The sequence below is a fragment of the Nannospalax galili genome, unplaced genomic scaffold (genome assembly GCF_000622305.1).
Source record: "Nannospalax galili isolate Female #2095 unplaced genomic scaffold, S.galili_v1.0 scaffold2368, whole genome shotgun sequence".
NCBI classification, from domain to species: domain Eukaryota; kingdom Metazoa; phylum Chordata; class Mammalia; order Rodentia; family Spalacidae; genus Nannospalax; species Nannospalax galili.
Window position 1 is genome coordinate 168482 of NW_008358024.1, and position 20889 is coordinate 189370.

Consider the following 20889-nt stretch of genomic DNA (forward strand, 5'->3'; position numbering starts at 1 on the left):
TGCCTATAGTATATGACTTGTGGTCCCCAGTGTCCTTCAATGTGGGTTCATTCCGTGTGCCCCCTTCCAGAAGCCATCAATTGCCAAAAGTTCCTTGGTGGGGTGGGACTTCTTACACATTTGCCCATGAGTATACTGGGATTTTTGTCTGCTTTGAGCTTCCGTAGGAATAATCCAGACTGTCATCATTGCTGTGAGTTGATTTGAGTAAATGACCAGCTGCCTAGAATAGTCTTTCCTTGTGGTCATCCACCCCCTCTGGCTCTTAACAGTTGTTCTGCCTCCTCTTCTGCAATGGTCCCTGGGCGTTGGGAGGCAGAGGTTTGAAATGTACCCTGTTCAGGGATGAGCACTGTGTGGCCTCTTGCTCTCTGCACATTGGGCAGTTTTGGGTTGTGTGGTAGTCACCGTCTGTTACATAAGGAAACTTCTCTGGTGAGAGTTAAGGGATGTGTTCATCCTACATGTAGAGGTTGCATTGAAGATGTGTCACTTAGGGTAGAACATCTTGCAGACATTTATTCTCTGCCGGATTAGATGACTAGACACAAACTGATCTGGTGGTTAGGAGAGCAAGTTGGTGGGCAAATTTTCCATAGCAAATTTCCCAAGCAGTAGCAGCAATTCCTTTTCATCCAAAGGTCAGAATTTAGGGTCTGTCCTCTTTCTTCCTGAGAGTGGACAGACTTGTATACAGTGGTGTTTGTGTGGAAGAAGAAAGAATGGAAGGGGGGTTTTCTGGGCCCTGAAACACTTTTCCCTCTCTTGTTGAATGGAAAATTCCATTTTGTTCCACGTGAGCTTTATGCACTGAGAATTGTGTATCTTTAGAAAAAGATTTGAGGAGCAGAACCGTGTTTTGATGTCAGCAAATTGTACAAACACAAGGCTTAAGAAATAAGAGTAGTATTGACAACTGATTGCTGCTAGAGAAGGAACAGCTGATCTTACTAAAACAAGGATCTCTACAGGGGCTGCCTAGATTCAATGGATGGACAAGCCCTGGGGAACAGCTGGGGGCACTGACAACACAGTGGACAGTAACAGGGATGACAGAGTATATGGGCTCCAGTGTGTGGGAAGCGAGAGGCTATGGGAGGGTGCCATTTAGGAAGTGGGTGTATAGATGAATAAGATTGTGTGGGATGTTCTGTATGATATATACACAAAAACTCAACAAATAAAATGAGTTATATTTGAGGAGGAAACACAAAAATTTACTTCATGTTAATTAGTAGAGGTGATAAACATTACCACTGAAATCTACCTGATGACTTTATATCCATACTCAGGTACTAAGGATCCGAGTATAACTGACTGTGACTGGTAATAATCAGATACATAGAGAATGTGCACACATGTGCGAACATCTAAGTGTTGGTAGCATTAAAAATGAGTTTTTCTGTAGGAAATACCATATTTTAAAATGAAATGGAAATCTTCTTTAAAGGGTAAAAACTCATTCAATTTTATGTCTTACAGGGTTTATACTGAGTTCAATATTGTATAACTGTATTAATTCAACTGCGAACCTAAAAATTTATAGCCAATTTTGAAAGAGATGTATCCTTGCTCTGGAAATTGTTATTGAATATGTTAAAGGTGTAAAGGATGCGTCTTCTAATCATGTGGTTATTAAATAAATTTAAAAAAAAAGAAATAAGAGTAAATGCTGCCGTGGCGGAGTAGGCTGCTCCAGGACTGGGAGTTTTCCATCTTGCCCTGCTTGGCCCAGTGTTTCATACAGACTAGAATTTTCCATTTGGAAACCAGCCCGATTCAAGGAGGGTTCTGATGGAGTGTGGTTAATTTTTGTCAATCAGCAGACCCAGAAGCTCAATAGAGGCGAGAATTTGGGGCAAGAGTCACCACGAGTGCATCTCTCTTCTCGAGGCACTCTGCCATTTATCTCTTCATGGCTCTCAGGCAGTTACTTGGCACGTTACTGAGATCTGGAGATAGTTATCCTTGTCCCACCATAAAAATAATATGTTCTGTTGCTGTTTGAATAAGGTAGCTGGCCAGTCATCAGTCCATATAGAAGAGTCCCAAATGCATACACATCTGATCTGATTGAAAGATGTATGGGTTTTTATCTTGCTTTCTGATTACTTTTGGTGGCAATCACAAAATGGATCCAGACAACTGTTCACACTGATGGGACCCACTCCATTGAGATTTCACTGTGGCTAGACCGAAATCACCTATTTTTACCATGAGGTCTTAATGAAGAAATACGTCATTACTCCTGAGGTCTCTGTGGATGATTGACTTGGTGTTTAAGTAATCCACGCCCCATGCAGCCTGCTGTACAGTATCTACAAGTTTGATCATCTCAAATTTTTAAAAATATTTTTATTATTTTTGTTTTACGCGTATTGCCTGCATGTAAGTGCACCCATGTGCTGCAATGCCCGCGGAGGACAGAAGAGGCTGTTGGATCCCCTAGAACTGGAGTTAGGGACAGTTGTTAGCTGCCATGTGGGTGCTGGGATTCAAGCCTGGGTCTTCTGCAAGAACAGTCAGTGTTCTTAACTGCTGAGCCACCTCTCCAGCCCAATCATCTCAAATTTTTGATTGGTGAGTTTCCAAGAAACCACAGCCTCCAGGGATGGAGCATGGCCACGGATGGGAAATGGGGGGTTTTTGTTCGGTGTTCTGGATATAATAAATCTGTACTGAACGATGTCTTGAGAGGGCAAAGAGCAGTGATTGGACAAAGGACAACAGAGAGAGAGTCCAGACCTGTCTCCAGCCACAGAACCAATTCCAGACTTATATAAACAAATGGGGAAAATCGAGAAGACAGATGAAGTTTTGGTGGAGCTGTGAAGGTTTTGATTATGAAGGCTAACGTACCCTGGAAGCATCCTTGAAATCGCGTTTGAGAATTGTGTTGATGCCGCAACCACAGCCCAAGGCAGTTTTAATCTTTCAAGATCATGTTTCACTTAATGGTTAGAATATTTATAGTAAGATAAATTGTGTCTTGAAACTTTTTGTCAGTTTGAATAGTGAATTTAGGTTTAACTTCATCGTAATTGTGGTGTTCACAAAACAAAGCAGGCTATCAGCTAGGTCTTTAATTTTATTAAAAACTATCCATTTTATTATTATACCTTCTGTGAGCAAATGCATAGATACCTCTTTTCATAATTACTATGCGTTAGGATTAGGGGTTTCTACTTCCTCTTGCTGCAGATTTTAAATGAATTTCCAATCTGTTAAGTGGATTTGTGGACAAATTTAAAGGATCCTTTTTTATGTAGTTGGTTCTTGCACAAGTTGTTTAGTAAGCAAACTCATACAGTGGATCCCTAGTAATGTTTTAGAGTTTATCAAATAACTGACCATTTCCTGTAGAAAGGTAAAACTTAGGTAACAAGTTGTCACAGTTGTGCAAAGTTGTGCATCAGGGTGTACATATGTGTCTGTGTAGGTACAGTGTTTGCCTCCGATGTTCAGGTTCAGGTATGAGGGCAGACACGTATGCGCATTAATAAAAGTAAAACTGTTAAAAGCAAAACAATATTCTTCCTGACTGTAGAAGGCTAAAACTTGGATTCAAATTAAATCCTTCCTCAAATTGATCCTGTCAAGGTCTGCGGTCCCAGCAGCAGAAAGTGACTACTGCGGTCTATCATTATTTTATTTCTAGTTGCTAGAAATAAAATTTTCAGTTTTTTTACTATTTTATGTGCAGTGTCGATAGAATTGCTGCTTATTAAATATCTCGCTGAACTCATTAATTCATGCTTTTCTGACAGCATGTTATGCCTTGATTCTCTGTAAAAATTCTTTTAAAGTCATTTGTGAAATTTGTTATAAAGAGAACATTGGGGAAGAGGCTAAAAGTTTTCCTATGTTTGGGAACAATAGATGACTCTCTAAGTGTTGGTTTAAAATAAGAGGGTACAAATGCTGGTCATGTTGGCCCCTAAAGCAATATGGAATGCAATTTAAATGAACTGAAAATAATAAAATCATTTCCTAAGAAGTTCGATGAAGTGATTTCAGAGGCGCTGGCAGCCAAACCAGAAACACACAGACTTTTCCAAACTTCCTGCTCCATGGCATTCATTAAGTAATCATGAAGGACTGAGTGGGTGTCTCTGTCAGATCTGGTTGGGAATCAACCTGTGACTGGGACACAGTGCTGCATCTGTTCATGTTCTTACATCTGTGAAAGGAATGTGTTTAAAATCCTCCTTTAAAGCTCTGTGATGAAGTTGGATGAGTACCATGTGCAAAGCCCGGGCTGCATGGGAAGCTCAGTCCTCCCCTGGCCCTGAGCTCAGTCCTCCCCTGGCCCTGCTAAGGCCTCAGCCCTCATCGCTGCTTCTTAAAGAGCACACACCAGCAGGTCATGGAAGCAGAGATGGAGGAAGGAAGGAGAAACCGAAAGAAATCATTAAGTGTTAGCGTCCTTTACAATAGTTGTTTCTGAAATGGAATGAGAAGGAAATAGGTTTTCAATAAAAACAAAAGAGCCATTTTTGGATCAAACATACTTTTCAAATGCTGGGTTCAGTAAAGCCCAGTGTTGTCTTCTCAAGCAGACCCCAGAGCTGCCCCATCAAATACAACAGGTCCTTAAAAACTGCTTCATTGAAAAACACGGAGCCTCAGGTGCACCTGGAAGGTGGTTAACTAAAGCAGGACAGAAGCCTGGATTGCCACCATCATTTGGCCTCTGACTCCTTAACTTTGGGTCAGATTCCTTCTTAACTAGGATTGTTGGTCCAAAAACTAGTGACCCTAAGCTATCTCATTCCCCGTTCTGGGTGAAGCGGTTAAGAGAGACTGAAGGTATCTTACGGCTGGATTTACAGTATCTTAGTCCAGACGCCCTAAAGTGTCTTAAGGTCAGGGTCATAAACTTTCAGCAATCTTGGATTCTAGAACAGTGAAGCTTCATAGACTAACCAGCCCACGAGGAGGTTGCCCCGTAGCAAGATCAATCATCTCATTATATCTGGCCCGTCTCCTCAAGTGATAAAGACTTCTTTGAACAACTTGCATAAATAGGACTGAGATCATAAGCCAGACCATACTTTGACTAAGACTGCTTAATCACACATACCTCTTTTCCCCATATCCAGATTCTTCCTATATTTAAACCCCAAGCTCCTGTTAGTTCCTCGAGGCTAGACTTGAGGGCTCAGTGAACCCCCTGATGTATGCTCGTGGTGTCACTTTGTTGAGTTATTCTCTTATCTGCCTTTTATCACTGTTTCTCTATTTAATTGTCTTCTTGGGGTGGGTGGCTGAGCCCAGTATGTCAGGATTCCTGGATCTAAGGCTTTTCCCTCCTTTGTTGAAAACACCCCAGGGAGCTCACATGCTGTTGCCAATGGTTTCACAGTTTGAGCTCTGTTAACACAGCCCATGTGTCGTGATATATAATTGTGCAGTGTACTTGACCCCAGGCAGGTCATCTGATTTGTACCAACATAAGCAGTGGTATCAATTCTATGAACAAAACACAAGAGTCCAAGGGGCATTCTGAAGTCCCAGACTTTGGAGAGATGTCCACCTAGTCCTTAAAGAAATGTCAAATAAGAAAGTGGTGATACCTTTCCCTTTGCCCAGTGTCCACAACCGACCTCCCATCCACACCCAGGCCCACTGTCCCCGTCCTGCTCTTGACCCCTCTCCTTGCCAAGCTCATGTGGGTCATTTCCTACATGCTGCAGGTGGTGCCCCAGGAGTGCTTTCTCCAAGGAGGACCCACGGCTCTCATGGATGAGGCTGCCACCCCACCATACACGTATGGTTCCCGTTCCCATCTCAGGGCAGTAGAACCCGTCAGTCCCTGGGTTATGAAACCATGGATCCATCATGCAACTGTGGATCCAACGTGTTCAAATGAAAGGTGTATGGTTGAGTCTTAATGGACTTTTGCTTGACTGTGTTCCCTAGACAAGAGGAGATGGCTGCTGACACAGTGTTCACATTGTACTGTGTATTCCAAGTCATCTAGTGATGACATGAAACATGAGGATGGTGTGGGTCTTAGGCAACCATGAGAACAGTTCACACAGGGCATTGAATATCCATGGATTCCAAGTTTGCAGCCATTACGCATCTATTTTATGATTAATAGTGAACATCTCCCCCTCAGACAGAGCCCAGGTGACCTTACCTACATGTTCATCACTCTATGCTTTGTAGCTGGCATCCGGCCTGCCACTGAGGTGTCTTGAATAAATACCTTGTACACTGAATTAAACACACATTTAAAAACCTGTCTAATGGATCTTCTTAAGCTCTCGGTGAAGGCTGTTCTTGTCTCACTATTTCCTAAGCAATAAAACCTTCCATCTTAGAGGAAAGTCCATAAGAGGTAGATTATTAAAAGGGGGGGGGTGAAACATTCCATCCTGCAAAAAATCTCTTTAATCTCAGGAAATAAACAACTCAGTAGCTTCAGAAAGTCTCTGAAACTGACAAGATGCACCAGGTCCCTCCTTCTCTAAACAAATATAACGATAAGGCATTTTGAAAGACACCGAGACCTGCCCAGCTGCCTGGAGGAGGCTCAGCCCAATCCAGACATTTGGAATACACTCTCTGCCCTGTTGAGCTGCCTGCAGGCTGTGCAGTGCCCTCCGTGTTCCCAGCTTTAGTGAGCTGTCATCCATGATGGGTTTTTGGTGATGCAACTGTCTTTGAGTCATTTCTGCTCCTGTAGAGAACTCCTCATCCAGACTCCTGTGAGGAACCCCTCACCCACATTCCTATAAGGGACGCCAGTAGAGCTCATTGGTTGACCAGGTTGGACTTTGGTGGCATCCGTACCTTGGCTGTCCCTGGTTCCCTATCTGGGGTGAGTAGGCCTTTGTTCACATCTCCCTGGAAATAGTGTCACCACACCTGCTTATTTTGATCCATTCCAGGTAATGGAAACATGACCAGGAGAGCCTCCAAAGCCACACATACTCAGTGTGCTTAGGGACACGCTATGCAATGCACGTACAGTATGTCTCAGCTTCATGATATGCAGGTGTGCAAGAACACATAGCACTTTCAGGATTGCAGTATGGCCTAGTGCACTTGGCTCCATGTCAAACGAGCTGAACATGAACCACGTGAGTGGACATGGCCACGAGCCTGTGTGAGGATCCCTGGAAGGAGACTCGGGCTCAGCACTCGTAGCAGTTCCAGGCTGTGGCCTTGCCTTGATAGTCTAGGAAGTCTTTCCGTGTCAGACCCCGAGCTTGTGCGGCATGAGCTCTTCCTGCCCAGGAACATGCCTCCCCTGGGAGAGATCCCTTCGGTTGTCCACGCTGACATTGCTGCTGCCCTTCCGTGACTTGTATCTCACCCTCGTTCAGCCACGTCACTCTGCTCCTCTTCTATGTAAAGCAGGCCGTTCCCTGCATTTCATGAATCTCAAGCATAGATGTTTCACTCGTGATTAAGTCGAGCACAATCCTGGCTCCACACTGAGACAAAGGTCTTCCAAGAAGGAAAAGATCCACAGGGAAGCTGTGAGAATGGACAGTCGGGAACACCCTCCGGAAGTCCTCTGAAGCATATGTGGAGCAGTTCACTGCAGAGGCATCACAAGGTCGGGGGAAGGAGCCTTTGCTGTCCCCTGTGTCACCTCCACTCCAGACTCTGTCATCACGAGGTCCCTGCTGACGGCTAGGAAGCTGTCACGCAGGCCGCGCCCCAGTGTTTTCTCCACTTATTTGAACTTTTTCTGAATTTGAGGCCGGTTGGTATCAGTTTTGCTTTCCTATCATTCTCATGCTGGAGAAGAAATAAAAACTGCTTCTGTCTTTGTTCAGCTCTCCTCTGAGCTTGCCTAGAAGCTGTGCTGGAGTTTCATGGACTGTTTTTTTCCTTTCTAAGATCTTTGCTTTATGCCCTGTCTAAGCTTCAGGTAAATAAGGTAAGTATTGAAATCTAAATGGATCTCAAATACTAGTTTGCAACATTTTCTACAAATGAATGATGTAAATATGTGCTGGTACCTTAACAGCTGCTGAGTAGTATTTAAGTGGTGGGATTTTAGTATAAGGTACGTTTCACCTCTAAGAAAGATTTCCAGTGGGGTAGGTTGGTTCCTTCAGCTGAGGTTGTTACGAGGCTTTACACCACTGCATCCCTGAGGCTCGAGAGGCTGTGTGCCGAGGTGCCCATGATAGGAAGGCAGGAGAGAGTCAGCGGACTCGGGAAGCTTGCCTTAGTGAGGTGGGGAACACAAGGCAGAACAGCAGCAACCTCCCACCATCACACACTGGAAACAAGGTCCTGATTCCACTCTTGTTACAGGGGACAGTGGAAAGGCTTTTAAAAGAGCAAAGATTGGCATTTCAGTTGGGAAGACAAAATGGTCGAAAGAGGAGGAGGTAAGACCATGGAAAATAGATACTTCTCAGCTGTAAGGGAAGGATGCAAAATGTCCTGTGTCCGTATCTAAGCAGTTAGATGACTAATGGGTATTTTCAATATATAATTTTTGTGCATTTCATACATCTTAATCTTCTTGACACTCCGTTCCCATCTGTACCCCTCATAGCTCCCCAACCACTGAATATCATGCATTCTTTCATGTATGTTAAGGTCTATCAAGTCAAGTTTGTGTCCCCAGATGTCCCCCGGTGTGAATTCATCCACTGGAGCCTGGTCAGCCTATCTAGCATCACTCCCTTAAAGAAGACCAACTCTCCCTCATGTGGCACTGATCAGCTAAGGTTGGGACTTCTTACCTATTTCCCCAGTTCTGTGCTAGGGTTTGTCTGGTTTAAGTTTGCATGGAAAACTCTGATTCCTTGTGGCCGTCTGCCATCCTTGCTGTTAGAGTCTTTCTGCTCCCCTTTCACAATGGTCTCTGAGTCTTGGGTTACAGAGGTTTAATACAGAAGTCCTATCCAGGGCCACACAAGCTGCAGTCTCTTATTCTCTACGCTTTGGTCATTTGTGACCATCAGTGTTCATAGCCCTCTGTTGCATGAGGAAGCTTCTGTTTTGAGAGTTGAGAGATGAATTAATTTTCTTTCTACCCTACCTGTTCCACTCTGTTCCATGAGCCTTAGGCATAGAGGTTCCATTTTAGATGTGACCCATAGGGCTGGGCATCTCACAGACACTTATTCTCTGTGTGTGACCAGTTGTGGAACTCTGTCATAGTCACCATTTGTTGTAAAAAGAAGCTTCTTAGATGAGTGGTGAGAGGTCTACTTGTCTGTAGATATAAGGATACATATCTACCATACAGTAGGAAATCACGTTTGTCTAGGGATGTGACAGGCATAAGGTTTTCTCTAGGATCTATGACCTCTCCAGCTATGTATATTTGGCTATGTTTACAGTACCACATATGAGTTCCCTCCCATATTTTCTTAATTGTAAATTTCTTTCACAAAGGTTTCCATGTTTCACATAGATTATCTTCTGTAATAGTTCACATAGGATTTCTTGGTAGGAACCTGACTGGAATCCCATGAGTGAAGTGTGTGCTCATAGATGCTCAGAAAGTGATGAACTGTCTATTGAGTGACATGGCAAGACTGAGAGAAGCAAAATGTAATCCGGAATCAAAAGCTTAGATGCATGAAGTGACAGAGTATCGTAAACTATCATGAGAAAAAGAAAATATTCAAAGTAGTAGTTTGGGTGTGAAAAGTAGAATTCAGAACATCAAAGTAACTCATGAAAGCTAAATGTTTTTGTGAGAGTTGAGAGATGAAGTAATGTTCAGTGTTGGAAATTATGTCATGTCAAATTGCCTCATGTAAAACATGTTACCAAGAATCTGTCTTCCCATGGCTGGGCCCTATTCCCTTCCATGGTAGCCTCATCTCCATTTAAGGCCTCTTTGTGTTATGAGGAAAAACAGTATTTATAGCTCCTGAATTACATGGTTTCTATACCTTGAGATCTAAGAGAGGGATACTTTCTGCTCAGATCATCCATTTTAATCTCTGTAAAGGGGTGATGGTTGACCTGCTTAACTAGGTCCTTAAAAGTTGGACTCTACAAGTAAGTGCTGACTGTGAGATGTTGCTGATATTGAATCTTGCATCTGAAAACCTGAAAATCAGCGGCAGAGGTTAGCATACCAAGCAGGGAGGTGGACCGACCTGTCTTCCATGGGAAGGATTTATCATTGACATATCAGGGCAATAATTAAGTCAGACCTTGTTAACTTTTTACTTCTCTATGGAAAATGTATGCTTTTATTGGCCATTTCAATTGCTACATGGTCAAATTCATGGCTTTTATGTTTCTAAATTTTTTTCTTAATAATTTTGACATTTTTGTTTTTACAAGGAAGATATGTCATCTTGATTTTCCAGGCACTTACATAAATGATAGTTATTATGGAAGATACAGTCTTAATAAGGATGCAAAAATTAAGTCCTCAAATAACCTGTAAGGTCAGGATGACTTTAGTGACACGAAGTCAAGCAGCAGAACGAATCTCACTATCTGTGGACAAACTGCTTGCTCCTGGTACATTCTATTCCTGACAATCAACTTTCTCATTGATGATAATTTAAAATGTCTGAAATCAACAATCTATTGTCTGTGAGGTATATTTCTTTTTGGGTGCTAAATGTTATTTCCCAAGTCCTTAGGAAATACACCATTGCCTTTCAGTACTGTCAGGTGAGGCTTGGAAGCCAAGTTTAGTCTGTTGCTGATATGCCCGAGTCCTTCATAGTACAATAGAGAACAGGGAGGTGGATAAGAGCCTCCAAGAGCCCCAAGCCCTGAGTGAAAACCCTAACCCTGCCACCAACCAGGTGTGATGCCTGAAGAGTTCATGCCCAGTGTTAACATCCTAACTCTGCCACCAATCAGGAATGACTAGAGAATCTCATTCCACCTCCCTATGCAATGGCTGTTGACCTGTGAAATGGAAAGGTTGAAGTTAACTATTGCCAGAGTTTGCTGTAGCTCTAATGGCTCATAAAACTTGGAACTTAAATATAAAAAATTAAAAAAATGAGTATCTCCATTATCAGTGACATATGCTCAGTTACATTTTGGAGGCTTTAATTTTTTCTTTATTCTTGAGAATTTCGTACATGTACACAATCCATCCACCCTCCACCTCAAACTCCCTCCACTTCCCCACATGTTCTCTATTACCTTGTTCCCTGCTGTAATTAGTCATAGGAAAACCTTGCTACATTTTTGAGAATTTTGAAGTCTTATGAGGCTATATTAGGACATAAATTTAACCCATTGTGGGCTGGAGAGATGACTCAGCAGTTAAGGGCATGTACTGCTCTTTTAGAAGACCCAACTTCAGTTCCCGTCTCCCATGTGAGGTAGTTCACAATTGCCTGTTACTCCAGCTCCAGCAGATCTGTCACATCTGGCCTCCATGGGCAACATGCATTCACATGTTCAACTCACATACATACAAATAATGAAAAGTAAAATAAAATCATGAATAAAATCCATTCCATTTTAGGATTCAAAGTGAAGTGAAATCCGACATTATTCCAAGTAGATAGTGGGAAAATTTCAGGGATGAGGAAGCCACGAAGCTGGTCAGGGCTATGACAACCCATGGCTAATGTGTTACCAGAGCTGAGCTGAGTGTGGATGGAGCACTGAGCATCTGATGTGGACCCATTGTGCGCTGATCCAGGCTCTGTCCTGGACCGTCTTTCTCTGTGGGTGGGTGCGTAGCCCGTGTGCACTTACCACCTCCTAGGTGTTGCTTCCCAGGTCTGCTCCTCCCTGTGTTGGGGGCTCAGCCTTCCCTGGGGGATTGCTTTTGTCTACTGAGCATAGAATTGTCTTGGGTTGTAGACAGTGCATGTATCCAGAATGGATTGCTTCCATTAGTAGTACGAGTTGCCTGCCCTCACGCTGAACTGCATCCTCCACTTGTTTTGTTAGCAACAAAGGAAAGATTTTAAAAATTGTATTTATTTTTTACTTATTTTATGTGTATGAGTGTATTGCCTGCATGTATATAAGTGCACCAGTGCCATGCACTACCCATGGAGGCCAGAAAAGGGCATTGGATTCCTTGGAACTGTGGATAGGAATGGTTGTTAGCCACCTTGTGGGTGCTGGGAGTGGAACCCAGGTCCTCTGCAAGTACAGCCTGTGCTTCTAACCGCTGAGCATCTCTCCAGCCCTCGAAAGCAAGATTTTGACATTATTCTATTTCATTTCTGTATTTTTCAATTGGTATTTGCCATGCATATAGGAAAACTGGCATGATTCATGGGTACCCCAGGGCTTCGAGATGTGAGGATGTGAATGTGTGTATGAGTGTGTGAGTTTATGTGTGTTCGTGTCTGTGTATGTGTGTGAGTGTGTATTTATGAGCATGTGCGTGCGTGTGTGTGTGTGTGTGTGTGTGTGTGTGTGTGTTGTGGTACTAGTCACATGTCATCAGCAACTTGGATGCTCAGGGCCACTGTGCACCTGGCTCTCAGTGGGCTTGCCTGTGAAGCAGGGTGTTTTTGCCTTCAAGACTGCATTTACACACTAGGAAAGAGGTTTTAAACATAGGGCAGGGCCACTTTGGGATGTTTGAATTTTAGCAGGGACTGAGCGCATAAAGCAAAGGAATGACTTAACCAATCACCATCTGCGTGTTAACTGTCAGCCACCTGTAGACTTGGCTATTTTGGGCTGTGGCACCCCCTCCAGGCCCTCGCCAGCACATCATGTGGGCAGGTGAAATACCTTCAGGCACCTGATGGTTACAGTAACTGGCAGACTTAGCCCTTGCTGTGCTCAGCATACCTGACCACAGAAAACAGAATTCTGAATGAGGAAAAAGACACTCAGGATCATGTTGGGACAGTGACGTCATCATAAGGAGACCCACACACGGCAACGGCCAGACACTTGGACGTCTCTTTCCTCCAATCCCATTTTCTCTTTACGATGAAAGTGAGTGTAAGTCACCGACTTTGAAAAAGACTTTTTGTGTGTATGTGTCGGTGCGTATTCGTGAGTTTATGTGCAGGGACCTGAGGAGGCCAGAGGATGTGGAATCCCCTGAAACTGGAGTTTTAAGCCGATGTGAGTTGCTTGATGTGGGTGCTGGGACTTGAACCCGGGTCCTCTGCAAGAGCAGCCAGTGCTCTTAACCTCGGAGCCCTCTCTCCAGCCCCCTCTGTTGTCCTTTATAACTATGCTCTCTTGTCCCAGCTGACACATGGTAAGAAAGAAACCTGGGCTCCTTCCTTTCTCTCTGTAGTTACAGAAAGGAGGTTCACACGCTCCCTCCCCGACTCTGGCCCTTCAGTTTAAGAGAACTGTGGATACACTACATAGCTGGGGACAAGATGCTAGAGAAAGGCTTTAGGGTCAAGGCTTGGGTTCCAGATATGGCCTGGTGGTAGAGCACTTGTCTAGCATGCAAGAGGCCCTGTGTTAGTACCGCACCCATGATCACTGTAAAAACAAACACACGCACAAAGCTGCAGCAGGAAAGGGTCCTCCGTAACCTCTCGCTTTCCTGAGGTCTGAATGGAACGTGTCTCCTCACTTGTCCCTGTGGTAGAGATGGATCCCAGGACTACATTGTCAGCCCCAAATAGCTGTTTTCGGACTGACTTAATAGCTGCTTTATGTCAGACGCTATTTCCAACTAGTTAACAGACATTCTTTCATCTTTGAGAAATAACCTGTAGGATTCTGGCTAGTTTCCGCTTAGATCTTGACAACTCAAAGCAAGGAATTGTTTATAAATGGAAGAGATTGATGCCCTGGTGCCTTGGGCTTGGAGACTGCACAAAGGATTCAAGCATTTGAGTGCCACCCACACAGCAGACTGCCAACCGGTGCATCGTGGATCAGGAAGGGAAGGTGTGTGGGGAGCCAAGTGCACCTTTGTTTCTCTGGTGTAAAGCAAGGCCATTTTTCCACAGCAGTTTGGAACTTAGGCAAATGGTTTAATTTCAGTATGTGGAAATGATATTTTTAAGCTAGCCAACTTTGAGCAAAGAGACTTTATTACCAGGGAGCTAGAAAATTGAAATTACCAAGATAATAACCTGTGCAATTTTATAAAGTGCCTTTTATTAAATATATCCTGCAATAATGTCCAATGGGTGCCCTGCATTTTATAACAGGAAGCTTCTTCAGAACTTTTCATACTGTTGAGGTCAGATCACACACAGAACCTGGCAGTTTGGACCAGTCTATACAGTCTACATTCTTAGCTGGCTCAGATCAGCTTTCCAACTTGAGAACAGAGTCAGGGATTTTTGTACCTGTTCATGAGGCAGGCAGGAACAAAGGACCAGAGTACAACAGCCTACAAACTTATTAAGGACCACGGAGACAGGAGGACACAATGCCTCCCTGCCATCATCAGGACGTGCCCTAGTGAGCTGTTAGGGCTGCCGTTTGACAGGCAATGCCATTTGGCTCTTTTTATTGGTGATTTAGTGTGTTCAAGGAAATGCCCGAAACGGTGGGCGTTTTTATGTATTCCACCTTTTGAGAGGAATATTATAAATACATGTCTGTCAAACTCTAGCTTTCCCCCTTAACGATATCTCTTCGTTCTGTTCTTTGATTCCTTTCTTTCTCCTGTGATAAAGAGCAAATCTAGGGTGATTTATATCTGTGTGTTAGCTGCTGCTTTTCTTGTCGAGGACTCAACTTGGATAATATCATATTGATTACATTTGCCCCCACTATTCATGACTTTATTTTTCAGTGCGGCAAGAGAAAGGACAGGAAGCTAAGTGACAGATATTAAGGAGCTCGTGCCAAAGCCAGAGCAATAGCTCAAGTCCCAAGGATCCCAGTTTCTTGGCAGAATAAGCCTTTAAATGTTGTTTCCGTCTGCATCAGCCCTCGGCTTTATTGAAGCGGTAGGCTTCATTTTCCCTGACGTACTCACTACATGAAAATAAACTGGCCTAGAAATGTTTGGCTGGCTTTTAATTATGAATCGATGCACTTTAATCTCCGGTTGTCAGTCAGCTTTCTGCCACGATGCTGATCATCTAACCCTGCCCTTTGTTTCACCCATCATGCCTTTTTCTTCAGTTAATGAAAACCTTCATTGCTCTGCTGTCCATTTCCCTCACCAGAACGTGGCTGTGACTAGACCCTAGGCCCGTGGAGATTCTCTACTGTCCATGTGCTAATACCTCCTAAGCTGCATGGTCGTACCCAGGATGGCACCTCTTTCCCCTTCCTGGTGCAGTGTCATTTGTCATAATCATCCAGAAAGCAAATGCTTAGAATTAGAGAGACATTTGTACAGTTCTGAGCCTTGCAAAATGCAGTATTAGGGGCTGGAGATGCTCAGTGGCTGAGAGCACTGGCCACTCTTGTGGAGGACCTGGGTTCGGTTCCCAGCACCCAGACTGCTAACAGCTGTCTATAACCCCAGTTCCAGGGATCCGACACTCTCTTCTGACCTCCATGGTCACTGCACAACACAGGTGCACGTACATGCATGCAGGCAGTATGCTCATTACATGCAAAACAAAATAATAAATATTTTAAACATTTTTTTTGTGTGTGTCTTTTTGAAGCAGGGTCTCCCTGTAGCCCCAGCTGTCCTGGAACTCACTATGTAGACCAGGCTGGCCTTGAACTCACAGAGATCCGCTTGCCTCTGCCTCCTAAGTGCTGGGACTACAGGTATGTGCCACCACGCCTGGCTATTTTTAAACATTTAAAAATTTTTTATTCTATTTTATGTGTCTGCGTGTATTGCCTGCATGTAGGTAAGTGCACTCGTGTTGTGCAATGCTCTCGGAGGTCAGAAGAGGCTATCAGATGCCCTGGGACTGGAGCTACAGACAATTGTTAGCTGCCATGTGGATTCGAACCCGGGTCCTCTGCAAGAACAGTCAGTGTTCTTAACCGCTGAGCCATCTCTCCAGCCCCCAATAAAACATATTTTAAATGTGGAAGGGAAGGTGTGCATCCCTGGAAGCAGTGCTTCAGAAGGTCCTGGCCACAGTCTTCTCAGTGCTGAGGGGCACCACGCTCTCTGTCCGTGCGAGTATCAGAAGGCTGCTTGACAGGCAGGTGATACATAGGGGTCTCAGGTGGAAACCTAGCACAGTCCTCTGAAGTACGTGATGCCTGAGACTCAGTGCTCGGCTGTGGTTTAGAATCTGCGAGTCTCTGCTCTCCTCAGTGGAGTAACTCACTGTTCAAGCCCTGCATGCCAGAACCTGATCCTGTAACGACCCTGATTACATTTCCTAGTTCTCTTTACATTTGAGGGGTTAAATTTCTGCACAATGAAAGACTCAGCTCTCAAAGGTATAGTTACATGATTGTTGATGAGTATATGTAACCTTAACCAACACGCTTACCAAGGGTTTGAATTTTCTGTTGTTCACATTTCATTTATGACCTTCTCTATCCAGTTTTAGGTAGAAGCAGCGGTCTGATTTCTGCCATTGTTCATAGAAATACAGTTGTGTGTTCGGTACTGATGTTTCAGTCAAAGATAGATAGCAGTTTGATGGTGGACCCATTAGTGCATATTGCCTAGGGATGTGATTGCCATATTGAATTACATGGTCACAAGCTAAGGTATTCACCCAGTGATGTCATGAGCCTGTGATGCATCCCTCACAACGTCCCTCCCCTATATGATGTGAGACTGCAGAGCTCTCCCATGTGTCATGCATGTACTTGTCAACCCGCAGCTTCTGCTCTGTGATACTTTGAAATTCATGCACTGGTTTGAGCCGTGCTTCAGTGCTGATGTATAGTTTGATGGTGACTCTTGTCTGTGCTTGTTCCATGGAGTCTGATAAGCAGAATTAAGTCAGGGCCTATAGCTTGGATAACACAGAATTCATATTGTTTTGAACTCATGATAACACCAGCACATGGAACTAATTTGTTCTTTTATCAACAATGTATATTTGCGTTATTTTGTGACAGTCAAGCCATCCAGTCTGTCTTGTAATCAGTATCTCAAGAAGTGATAATTTAAGCTTAGGTTAATGTGCCATTTCCGCTAAATTTTCCTATCTGTTGTTTTTAGTGTGTTGATGTTTGAATAAATGAACACAGGTCACTTTTATAATTTTCCCGTTCCTTTTATAGTCTATTCTTTGGGATAATATGATATTTGCAAACCTAGATTTGAGAACTGAGTTCTCAAATGTTCATTGCTGCGGTAGGACATTGGTTTTGCATCCTTTAAACAGACTTCCATAAAGTGTGTGCACACATATCTGCTATCAGCACATCAATTACACATGTGTTGATATTGATTTATATACCTATATGCTGGCCTACCTATATCTATCTATCTATCTATCTATCTATCTATCTATCTATCTATCTATCTATCTATCTATCTATCTATCATCTAGCTATCTAATCTATCTAATCTATCTATCTATCTATCTCTGTCTACCATCTGTCTATCATCTATCTATCTATCATCCATCTATCTATCATCTATCTATCTATTTATCATCTATCTATCAGCTATCATCTATCTATTATCTATCTATCTATCTATCTATCTATCTATCTATCTATCTATGTATCTATCTATATCATCTATCTTCTATCATCTATCATCTGTCTGTCTATCATCTATCATCCATCTATCTCTCATCTATCTTTCTATCATCTATCTATCTATCTATCTATCTATCTATCTATTCTATCTATCTTTCTATCATCTATCTGTCTGTCTGTCTTTCATCTATGTGTCTAATAAGTTTTGAGTTCATACTGACATGCTCCTACTCCCAGAACAATTGGTTTATTCTCACCACATTTCTGAATAACTTGTGTTGAAATTCTGTCTTCATCCACTAATGCATGTATAAAACATATATATTACACATACATATTCACATCCATATATATTTTAGTGTTGAAATTAAAGATAAGGCTTTACACATGCTACACCATCCACTCTGTAATTTCTTATTAGTATAATTCTGAAAGGGAGAGAGAACCAGAAGAGTGTGAAAATCCTTGATTCTATCTACTGCAAAAAACACAAACTCCCAAATAGCAGAGTTCATTTGCTTGCACCCTTTTTTTTGTTAAATCTGAGAATATATTATAAAAACCAACTGCCTATAATTTCCCTAGATCAGCTCTGACCTCTTTGCCAGTGTGGTTATGTCCCTCATTAGAAGTGTAATTACCCTTATGTCTACTTCCATTCTAGGACAGTACTTGACTTTATAGCTTTTCTATATTGTCTCTGTAAGCTCAAACTTTGCACATAGCCCGCCAGATGGACGCACAGTGCACCCCGGCTACACATGTCTTACCCTGTGTCCTATTCTGTTGGTTTGACTTTTGTCTATAGATTTTAGACTTTTAAATAGATTTGCCCCTCTTTTCCATGTTGGGGATCAAACCCAGGGCCTGGTGAAGGCTGGGCAAGCACTGTACCTCCTTGTCACATCCCCTGCCCATGCTCAAATTCTTTATGCACAAGTGAATAGATCTATATTTGTTTATAATTGGCATTTCTCATATAAAAAGTCACAAAACTGCAGGCTTCAAATGTTAACTGTCTCTTAGTAATACCTTGGAAACCACTCACAAGCATCCCCGGGGCCGCCTGCCTCTTCTTCCCAAGCTTCACAGTCCACTCTGGGGATCACATATCAATTTTCTTCCAATTACTGTGCATGGGGAGTTGGTTGTCTCTAATAATTGGTAATTATAAACAATGTTTCAGTGAGTAATTTTGTGCTTATGTATGTTGAGGTGTTGAGGGGGGTGTCTTCAGAGTAAATTACTAGAATTAGGATTGCTAAGCCAAAAGATAAATGCTAAGTGTGGTTGTGAAATTTTGCATGAATCAATTTGTATTTCTACCAGCAGTGTATGAAAATGTTTTCCCAAAGCGTCTACCAATACGTGTGATCATACTTTTAAAAGTTTCGACACTCTGACAGGTGAGGACAGAGACAGCAGAGCTCTCCTTATAAAAGGTGTTACGGTTGTAATTTGCGTGTAATGTACTGCATCCGTTTTGTAGTTTGTTGACTATTTTACAAGTATCACTTTTAAAACTCCTCATCCAGCATGTGCACATGTGTGTGCATGCCACAGAGTGCTTGTGGAGCTCAGTGCACATGTGTACACATGCCACAGAGTGCATGTGAAATTCAATGCACGTGTATGCATGTGGAGCTCAGAGCACAACTTACGGGAATCAGTTGTCTCTTTCCATCATCTTTGGCTGGGGGATGGGACTCAGGTCCTCAGGCTTGGTGGCAAGTCCTTTACCCTCTGAGCCGTCTTGCTGGCCTAGTTTGATGACTCTGAACGTGTTCACAAAGGGTAGCCACCAGTGTAATTGAGTGGCAAGCATTCTTCTACCTGGTAGTTTCCTTGTGTCTCTCCGCTGTGCTTTTCCTGTCTGCCCCGATGGTTAGGTGCCTCCGCATGTGTTCTGTCCCAGGGTATCTGCATCCCTCACCTGTTTTCAATTCTGTATGAGTAGAATCACAAGTACTATTTCATGGCAGACTTTCATGGAAAATAATGCTTTGCCATTCATCCATGATATCAAGTGTTGGTTGTTAATCATTGTATTCTTTGTTTACCTGATCACCTGATGATGGGCATTTTTGTGGTTCAGTTTTGGATATAGGAACAAGTGCTCTATGATGGTTTATTTCACAGACTTGTAACTCCAGAGGCTGCGGCAGGGGAATCCCAAGTCAGAGGTCAGCCTGAGCTACACAGTGAGATCCTGATTCATAGAAAGTGCATGTGAACATATGCTGTGCTCCTCTTGGTTAAATGTACGGGGATGTGTGGCTCTGAGGGGATGTAGACGCTTGACTTGAAGGGAACTGCTTTCCGAAGTGCCTGTACCCCAGGCTGTGTGGGAGTTCCTTGCATTCTCTCTGTGACTGCACAAATACTGGGCTCCCAACTCTGTTGTTTCCATTCCAGAGTGTGCGTTTCAGAGCCTGTCTCATCAGGGTTTCAAACTGCATTCCTCTGTGAGCAAACATGACAGTTTTCACAGACATATTGACCATTTTTCCATATTCCTGATATCACTTCAAATTAATTTTGCCAATTTTTATGGAGTTTTTATCGTATTCTCATGTAGCTAGAAGTCCCTATGTACATCTTCTGGATGCAGTATTTCCTCAGATAGACAGACTTTAAATATTTTGTGTCCCTCATCTTCTTGACACTCTCTTTGAGGGAAAAATTTTATATTTTAATCTATGAAACAAAAAGAAAAGAAAAATATAGTCTTCCATCTAGTAAAGAAAAAGCCATTAGATTTTTAAAACGTAAATCATAGGCAAAGAAATTGATTAATTTAATCACTTCTAAGTAAAATATTTCTGTTCAAGAGGAGATGCATTGAACAGTTAACAAATGGATGACACAGTGTTAGAAGAGATTTGCAATGTCCAAATCTACCAAACATTTAAGACATTTTATAGTGTGTGTGTGTCTTTTGCCTACATGTATGCAAGTGTGTCCATGTCATGCAGTACCTGTAGAGGCCAGAAGAGGGAACAAGGGCCCCTGGAACTGGGGATTCAGATGGTTGTTAGCCATCATGTGGGTGCTGGAAACTGAACCCACATCCTCTGCAGGAGCAGCCAATCTCCTACCCCTGAGCCGTCTCTCCTGCCCCACTTTCAAGATTCTTAGTCACATACAATATGCTGTCTTACTGCAGAGTGCATGTCCATGAGTAGGACTCCTATATTAAACCTCACCTACCTGGGGCTCAGGGACCATTGTAAGAAAATGGTGGGAATACTGTAGGAGGCAGAGTTGGTGCATTATCTCAAGGAAACAAGAATCTTCAGGTCTCTGAGAACTTGCTTATATGAACTTCGAGTCATGGTGACAGCATACACAAGACCCTTGCAGAATCAATCAAGCAAAACTCAGCATAGAAGCAGGGAAATGGGCAGCCGGCCCAACCTTCGCCAAGGAAGT

General features: G+C 43.0%; 1 pseudogene; it reads right to left on the minus strand.

The window, feature by feature from the left end:
- Window positions 1-1645: 1645 nt before the first annotated feature.
- Window positions 1646-2343, minus strand: LOC108490101 (annotated as a pseudogene).
- Window positions 2344-20889: the final 18546 nt, after the last annotated feature.